We start from the raw sequence: 10,000 nt of genomic DNA on the forward strand, positions 1-10,000 counted from the left end.
AGGAGGGTGAAAGGAGGGCAAGGAATAGAGTGAATTGGATCGATGTGGTATACCGGGGTTGACGTGCTGTCAGTGGATTGAATCAGGGCATGTGAAGCGTCTGGGGTAAACCATGGAAAGCTGTGTAGGTATGTATATTTGCGTGTGTGGACGTATGTATATACATATGTATGGGGGGGGGGGGTTGGGCCATTTCTTTCGTCTGTTTCCTTGCGCTACCTCGCAAACGCGGGAGACAGCGACAAAGAAAAAAAAAATGTATTTATTTATTTTGCTTTGTCGCTGTCTCCCGCGACATTTCCCGCGTTAGCGAGGTAGCGTTAAGGACAGAGGACTGAGCCTTTGAGGGAAATCTTCATTTGGCCCCCTTCTCTGTTCCTTCTTTTGGAAAATCAAATACGAGAGGTAGGATTTCCAGCCCCCCGCTCCCTCCCCTTTTAGTCGCCTCCTACGACACGCAAGGAATACGTGGGAAGTATTCTTTCTCCCCTAACCCCAAGGATGATATATATATATATATATATATATATATATATATATATATATATATATATATATATATATATATATATATATATATGTATATATATATATATATATATATATATATATATATATATATATATATATATATATATATATATATACATACATATATATATATATATATATATATATATATATATATATATATATATATATATATATATATTTTTTTTTTTTTTATACTTTGTCGCTGTCTCCCGCGTTTGCGAGGTAGCGCAAGGAAACAGACGAAAGAAATGGCCCCCCCCCATACACATGTATACACATACGTCCACACACGCAAATATACATACCTACACAGCTTTCCATGGTTTACCCCAGACGCTTCACATGCCTTGATTCCATCCACTGACAGCACGTCAACCCCGGTATACCACATCGCTCCAATTCACTCTATTCCTTGCCCTCCTTTCACCCTCCTGCATGTTCAGGCCCCGATCACACAAAATCTTTTTCACTCCATCTTTCCACCTCCAATTTGGTCTCCCTCTTCTCCTTGCTCCCTCCACCTCCGACACATATATCCTCTTGGTCAATCTTTCCTCACTCATCCTCTCCATGTGCCCAAACCACTTCAAAACACCCTCTTCTGCTCTCTCAACCACGCTCTTTTTATTTCCACACATCTCTCTTACCCTTACGTTACTCACTCGATCAAACCACCTCACACCACACATTGTCCTCAAACATCTCATTTCCAGCACATCCATCCTCCTGCGCACAACTCTTTCCATAGCCCACGCCTCGCAACCATACAACATTGTTGGAACCACTATTCCTTCAAACATACCCATTTTTGCTTTCCGAGATAATGTTCTCGACTTCCACACATTCTTCAAGGCCCCCAGAATTTTCGCCCCCTCCCCCACCCTATGATCCACTTCCGCTTCCATGGTTCCATCCGCTGCCAGATCCACTCCCAGATATCTAAAACACTTCACTTCCTCCAGTTTTTCTCCATTCAAACTCACCTCCCAATTGACTTGACCCTCAACCCTACTGTACCTAATAACCTTGCTCTTATTCACATTTACTCTTAACTTTCTTCTTCTACACACTTTACCAAACTCAGTCACCAGCTTCTGCAGTTTCTCACATGAATCAGCCACCAGCGCTGTATCATCAGCGAACAACAACTGACTCACTTCCCAAGCTCTCTCATCCCCAACAGACTTCATACTTGCCCCTCTTCTTTTTTTTATTATTTTGCTTTGTCGCTGTCTCCCGCGTTTGCGAGGTAGCGCAAGGAAACAGACGAAAGAAATGGCCCAACCCACCCCCATACACATGTATATACATACACGTCCCCACACGCAAATATACATACCCATACATCTCAATGTACACATGTATATACACACACAGACATATACATATATACACATGTAGTAGTATATACATATACTACTTTTCATTACTATAGATATGCTTATTATCAGACGTACAAAATTATGGTAAAGCATTTGGTGATAAGCGATGCTTCTTTGAATACTAAAAAGGTGTTGGAATTCTTTTTACATAGTGAGGAACCTGTTTGACTCGCCAGCCACGCACGCTCGACCAGACAAATACCCAGTCTCTATGTCGACATGTGCATACATGTAATCATATATATATATATATATATATATATATATATATATATATATATATATATATATATATATATATATATATATAAAGGATAATGATGATTGACCTGCTTTCATTTTTTTTTCTAAAACTTTTCATTTAAGGAATAATCGGTGAAGATTTTGCGTTGTGCTTTGAGAAGTGGTACAGGCGGTGTGGATCAGGTGTTACCTTTGAAGAATGTGTCCGAAAAGTACTTAGAGAAACAGATAGATTTGTATGTAGCATTTATGGATCTGGAGAAGGCATATGAGAGAGCGGATAGAGATGCTTTGTGTAAGGTCTTAAGAGTATATGGTGTGGGAGATAAACTGCTAGAAGCAGAGAAGTTTTTATCAAGGGTGTAAGTTATGTGTACGAGTATGAGGAGAGGAGAGTGACTAGTTCCTAGTGAACCTTAGTCTCCGGCATTGGTGTGTGATGTCCCCACGGTTGTTTAATTTGTTTATGGATGAAGTGGTTAGGGAGATAAATGCAAGAGTTTTAGAGAGAGGGGCGAGTATGTTGTCTGGTGGGGATGAGAGGGCCTGGGAAGTGAGCCAGTTGTTGTTTGCTGATGATACAGTACTGGTGAAAATGAGAAACTGCAGACGCTGGTGACTGAGTTTGGAAAAGTGTGTGAATGGAGATAGTTGAGAGTAAATGTGAGTAAGAGCAAGGTTATTAGGTTCAACAATGTTGAGGGACAAGTTAGTTGGGATGTGAGTTTGAATGGAGAAAAATTGGAAGAAGTGAAGTGTTTTGCATATTTGGGAGTGGACTTAGCATCGAATGGATCCACGGAAGTAGAAGTGAGTCATAGGGTTGACGAGGGGGGCGAAATTTCTGGGAGCGATGAAGAATGTGTGGAAAGAAAGATTTCTCGGAGAGCGAAAATGGGCATGTTTGAAGGAAAAGTGGTTTCAGCAATACTATATAGTTGCAAGGAATGGGCTATAGTGTTGTACGGAGGAGGGTGCATGTGTTGGAAATGAAATGTATGAGGACACTATGTGGTGTGAGGTGGTTTGATCGAGTAAGTAATGAAAGGGCAAGAGACACATGTGGCAATGAAAAGGGTGTGGTTGAGAAAGCAGAAGAGGGTGTGTTGAAATGGTTTGGACATATGCAGAAATTGATTGTGGAAATTCTGACAAAGTGGATATATGTGTCAGAGGGGGAGGGAACAAGAAGAAGCGGAAGACTAAATTGGAGGTGTAAGGATGGGGTGAAAAAGATTTTTGAGCGATCGGGGCCTGAACATGCAGGAGGGTGAGAAGCGTGCAAGGAATAGAGTGAATTGGAACGATGTGGTATACCGGTGTCGAAATGTTGTCAATGAAATGAACCAGGGTATGTGAAGCGTCTGGGGTAAACCATGGAAAGGTCTGTAGGGCCTGGATGTGAATAAGGAGTTGTTTCGGTGTATTGCACACGACAGCTAGAGACTGAGTGTGAACAAATGTAGCCTTTTTAGTCTGATTTCCTGGCGCTACCTCGCTGACGCAAGGATTGGCGGTGCTGTTCCCTGTAGGGCGGGGTGGCGACGAGAATGGAGGAAGGCAGCAAGTATGAATATGTACATGTGTATATATGTATATGTCTGTGTATGTATATGTATGTACACGTTGAAATGTATAGGTATGTATATATACGTGTGTGGGCGTTTATGTATATGCATTAGAATGTGGGTGGATTGGGCCATTCTTTCGTCTGTTTCCCTGCACTACCTCGCTAACGCGGGAGACAGCGACTAAGTATAATGATGATATAAAATATATTCCCATGGGTTCACGGGGAAATGAAAGACGATAAGTTCCCAAGTGCACTTTCGTGTAATACTCACATCACCAGGGAAGATACAAGTAAGAAATATATGTCAGCTGATATACAACATTTGTATCAGGCTTAACACAAAGTAAAACAGAAAAATATTTTCTTCTCTTTTCTCCTCGTTAAGATTTACATGAAATTTTGCTGAAGAATACTGGAATTGGTATCTTTTTCTAAATTACGGAGAAATTTGCATTATAAGTAACTTAACCTTGGAGGAAAATGGACCATATCAATAGCATATATATATATATATATATATATATATATATATATATATATATATATATATATATGTGTGTGTGTGTGTGTGTGTGTGCGTGTATATACATGTGTATATGGGTGGGTTGGTCAATTCTTTCGTCTGTTTCTTTGCGTTACCTCGCCAACGCGGAAGACAGCGACAGAGTATAATAAATATGATAAATGAAATAAATAAAAAAGAATATATATATTTTATTATTTATTTATTTTGCTTTGTCGCTGTCTCCCGCGTTAGCGAGGTAGCGCAAGGAAACAGACCAAAGAATGGCCCAACCCGCCCACATACACATGTATATACATACACGTCCACACACGCAAATATACATACCTATACATCTCTATATACACACACAGACATATACATATATACACATGTACATAATTCATACTGTCTGCCTTTATTCGTTCCCCAATAACAACCCTCTCTCCCCTCATGTGTGCGAGGTAGCGCTAGGAAAAGACAACAAAGGCCCCATTCGTTCACACTCAGTCTCTAGCTGTCATGTAATAATGCACCGAAACCACTGCTCCCTTTCCACATCCAGGCAACTCAGAACTTTCCATGGTTTACTCCAGACGCTTCACATGCCCTGGTTCAATCCATTGACAGCACGTCGATCCCGGTATACCATATCGTTCCAATTCACTCTATTCCTTGCACGCCTTTCACCCATCTGCATGTTCAGGCCTCGATCACTCAAAATCTTTTTCACTCCATCTTTCCACCTCCAATTTGGTCTCCCACTTCTCCTCGCTCCCTCCACCTCTGACACATATATCCTCTTGGTCAATCTTTCCTCACTCATTCTCTCCATGTGACCAAACCATTTCAAAACACCCTCTTCTGCTCTCTCAACCACACTCTTTTTATTTCCACACATCTCTCTTACCCTTACATTACTTACTCGATCAAACCACCTCACACCAGATATTGACCTCAAACATCTCATTTCCAACACATCCACCCTCCTGCGCACAACTCTATCCATAGCCCACGCCTCGCAACCATACAACATTGTTGGAACCACTACTCCTTCAAACATACCCATTTTTGCTTTCCGAGATAATGTTCTCGACTTCCAAACATTCTTCAAGGCTCCCAGAATTTTCGCCCCCTCCCCCACCCTATGATTCACTTCCGCTTCCATGGTTCCATCCGCGGCCAGATCCACTCCCAGATATCTGAAACACTTTACTTCCTCCAGTTTTTCTCCATTCAACTTTACCTCCCAATTGACTTGACCCTCAACCCTACTGTACCTAATAACCTTGCTCTTATTCACATTTACTCTTAACTTTCTTCTTTCACACACTTTACCAAACTCAGTCACCAGCTTCTGCAGTTTCTTACATGAATCAGCCACCAGCGCTGTATCATCAGCGAACAACAACTGACTCACTTCCCAAGCTCTCTCATCCAGAACAGACTGCATACTTGCCCCTCTTTCCAAAACTCTTGCATATATATATATATATATATATATATATATATATATATATATATATATATATATATATATATATATATACTGGGGTCGTCGCGCTGTCACTGGACTGAGCCAGGGCATGTGAAATGTCTGGGGTAAGCCATGGAAAGGTCTGTGGGGCCTGGATGTGGAAAGGGAGCTGTGGTTTCGGTGCATTACACATGGCAGCTAGAGACTGAGTGTGAACGAATGTGGCCTTTTTTTGTCTGTTTTCCTGGCGCTACCTCGCTGAAGCAGGGCGTAGCGATGCTGTTTCCTGTGGGGCGGGGTAGCGCCGAAAATGGATGAAGGCAAGCAAGTATGAATATATACAAGTGTATATATGTATATGTCTGTGTATGTGTATGTATATGTGTATATGCATATGTTCGCGTATGGGCGTTTATATATATATATATATATATATATATATATATATATATATATATATATATATATATATACATATATATATAGATTGTTGGAACTATTAATCCTTCAAAAATACCTATTTTTGCTCTCCAAGATAACGTTCTCTCCTTCCACACATTCTTCAACGCTCCCAGAACCTTCGCCCCCTCCCCCACCTATGACTCACTTCCGCTTCCATGGTTCCATGCGCTGGTACGTCCACTCCCAGATATCTAAAACACTTCTCTTCCTCCAATTTTTCTTCATTCAAACTTTGGCTGTCCCACGAGTTAGATAATCTAGAGTTATTTACTTGTGTTCACACTATCTGTAGCGAGCGATACAAATTATTTTATTCTGCATCCTCTTGGCCTACAATGCTCCACCTCATAGGTTGCCTAGCCCGTCCTGTCGGTGATTGAACAAGTTTTTATGTGTCTTTACGAGTGGAATGTTACAGCCCGACCTCGTCTGGCCTCCCTGCTCGTATGTGGAGAGGTTTCACAATGAATGTAAATTCGAAAATCGTAGACAGTTGTGCACAAATATGTTTGGCTTTTCCAGCTGGTTTAGACGCTGTCACATATTCTAGGTTTATTGATGATCGTCTGAGGTCTTTATAGCACAAATTTTGTCGGTCGTTTTCACAAATAGCATAGTATTGAGGATGGATTTTTAATAATGATATACAAAGACTTGAGTTATCAGAGAGGTATGGAAGAAATCACTTTTTTCAGCTCATTCATCATGCAGAACCATTACTGAATAAATTTCTCAAATCAAATTCAAATTCTAAGATTAATTCAAGGAAGCACTTAGGAAAATCAATTTGTCGACGCCAGTATATCCCAATAAAGCTTTTATTTGTTAAACACTTTCGCAACTTAAACATTTCGACCCCTTCACTGTCCCAGTCACAGAGTATTATTCTTCACTGTTCACTGCAGTGACCCCAGAGTTCAACTATCGGTACAGCAAGAGACAAAGCCCATATGTTACAAAGTCACACGTCTTCCTACCGTCATCTTAGCTTTGATCCTTTTCAAGAGGATTAAAGGTTATGGATGGGATTGGTTGACATTCTAACTCGTTTAAAAGATCCTGTCTGTGTCTGTTTGCATATAATCTGAGGGATTTGCAGTGGTTCTCTTCAATATTTTACGTGATTTTAACTTCAACGTGTGTGTGTGTGTGTGTGTGTGTGTGTGTGTGTGTGTGTGTGTGTGCGTGTGTGTGTGTGTGTGTGTGTGTGTGTGTGTGTGTGTGCGTGTGTGTAATTACTATTTCATCCAACACGAGGAAGGAGTTGTACACTCGAGGGGCCTCATCTCTTAATTATATATATATATATATATATATATATATATATATATATATATATATATATATATATATATATATATATATGTGAGTGTGTGTGTGTGTGTGTGTGTGTATATATCTTGATAACGCACAAAATTGTGATCCTTCCAATATATATATATATATATATATATATATATATATATATATATATATATATATATATATATATATATATATATATATCCCTGGGGATAGGGGAGAATGAATACTTCCCATGTATTTCCTGTGTGTCGTAGAAGGCGACTAGAAAGGGAAGGGAGCGGGGAGCTGGAAATCTTCCCCTCTCTTTTTTTTTTTTTTTTTTTTACAAAGGAAGGAACAGAGAAGGGGGCCGTGTGAGGATATTCCCTCAGAGGCCGATTCGTCTGTTCTTAACGCTACCTCGCTGAGGCGAGAAATGGCGAATAGTATGAAAGAAGAAAGTATATATATATATATATATATATATATATATATATATATATATATATATATATATATATATATATATATATATGTATATTCTTTTAATTCTTTATGACACATGTAAATCGAAAATTCGCTATTTACTTGGTTACATAATATAGTGGAGAGGTGCAGCATTCGTGACCCCACGCGCGCGCCGCCCCACCACTACACCTTTCGTTGAGTCACCAGGATCACATCCCGGCATTACAAGACATCCTAGGACTTCTGCCACTACCTTAAAGGACCCCCATCTTCATCTATTAAGGACCCCATCTTGGCAAGACAAATTAACTTAAAGATTCCTTCTCTCATATACCTCATAGTTCGAACCCACATTTTTGCCATCTTTCTCTATTAGCTTCCTTTTCACACGCGTTGGCGCTGGTCCACTTTCCCGAAGCATCTCCCTCCCTCTTCCTAGACAACCCCATCATCACCAGATCCCCCCCCCCCCCCTCTCTGTCATCCTTTCTCCTTCCACGTGTCCTGTCCTGCTTCCCTTCACTTAAGATGTAGAGAGTAAACACCCCCCCCCCCACCCCCAAACACATCTCTCTCTCCTCTTACCCCCTTTGCCCATAACCCTTCACTTGAAGCTGGAATGAGAAAGTGAATTTATTAACTCCTCTCTCTCTCTCTCTCTCTCTCTCTCTCTCTCTCTCTCTCTCTCTCTCTCTCTCTCTCTCTCTCTCTCTCTCTCTGATCTTCGAGCAAAACGAATGTGTCTACGTCACCGTGTGGCGTCCGAGGGGCTCTATCATAGTGAGGAGAAGGCGACCTGATCCAGATTTCAGGTGACAATAATGTGGCAGTTGTGCGCATACCAAACCCAGAGACGCACTGCCTGAAGAAATGCAAGCCTCCCTCTCTCCCTTCCCCCTGCCCAACCCTCATAGGAGGACCACGTTGCTGGGTTGACAAGAAAAACATTTTTGGCGTCTGTTTACCAATGAAACGGTGGAAATAATTTACATGGCATCATGTTTTATCATTTGTAATGTATTTAGCTTTAAATACTTCCATTGGCATAATGTGTATTACTGGAGTACGTCTGACAGTGTTCTCCTATCCTATTTCTAAGTGTATTTAAGAAACTTCTAGATTACCAAAGAATCTCGTAAGAAAATAAGGAATAGTCGTGGTGATGAATCAGAAAGAAGATTCTCCATTGGAGTAACTTTGATGTATTGCCAGACCACATTGTAGCAGTGAATGATAATGATAATAATGACAATAATAATGATAATAGTGATAATAATGATAACAATAATGATAAGGGAAAGTTGCGCCAATCTTCATCACATATTGTCTCCGTTAATAGCAATGCCACTGATGCAATGTGTGGAGCCCTCCCCTCTCTATATGGGCTACACCAAACCAGTTAAGACAGACACTGTCAAGTGGTTGTGGGGAGGAGAGAGTGACTGCATCTATCACTCAACCTTCACTGTTACCAACGTCTTTGCCAACACAGTTATCACATTTGGTGATGTCAGTATTTTCATATCAGCTGTTGTCAGGATTACTAGTACCATCTTACTGTGAGCATCACTGCCAACATTGTCAATCTTGGTGTCACTGTTGGCTCAGGAAGCAGTGCTGCCACATTAGTGTAACCACTACCACCACTATTACCAACAGTACTGACAACGTTCCTCTCGGTCTGCATATATTGTAAGATTATAATTCTTTGTGTATCTGATAATACACAAAGAATAATAATCTTAATATTAGTGAAGGTCTAAACCAATTGGATAACTTTATTGTTGATAGAATTTGTAAACACTTCACCTTCTTGTCCACATAATTTTATGATACGCTCGTTATCTGTCTTGGACAATCGCATGTTTACCAAATGGCGTCCTAGCTACGTCTCTTCGTTGTATATCAACTGACTGTTATATTTCTCTCTTGTGTCTCCCCTGATGATGTGATTATTACACGAAAGTGCACTTGGGAACTTACTGTGTTTCATTTTTCCCGTGGACTCATAGGAATATACTTGATCACGCGCAAAATTGTGATCCTTACCAATATATATATATATATATATATAT

Source organism: Panulirus ornatus, chromosome 64 (assembly GCF_036320965.1).
Source record: "Panulirus ornatus isolate Po-2019 chromosome 64, ASM3632096v1, whole genome shotgun sequence".
NCBI lineage: Eukaryota > Metazoa > Arthropoda > Malacostraca > Decapoda > Palinuridae > Panulirus > Panulirus ornatus.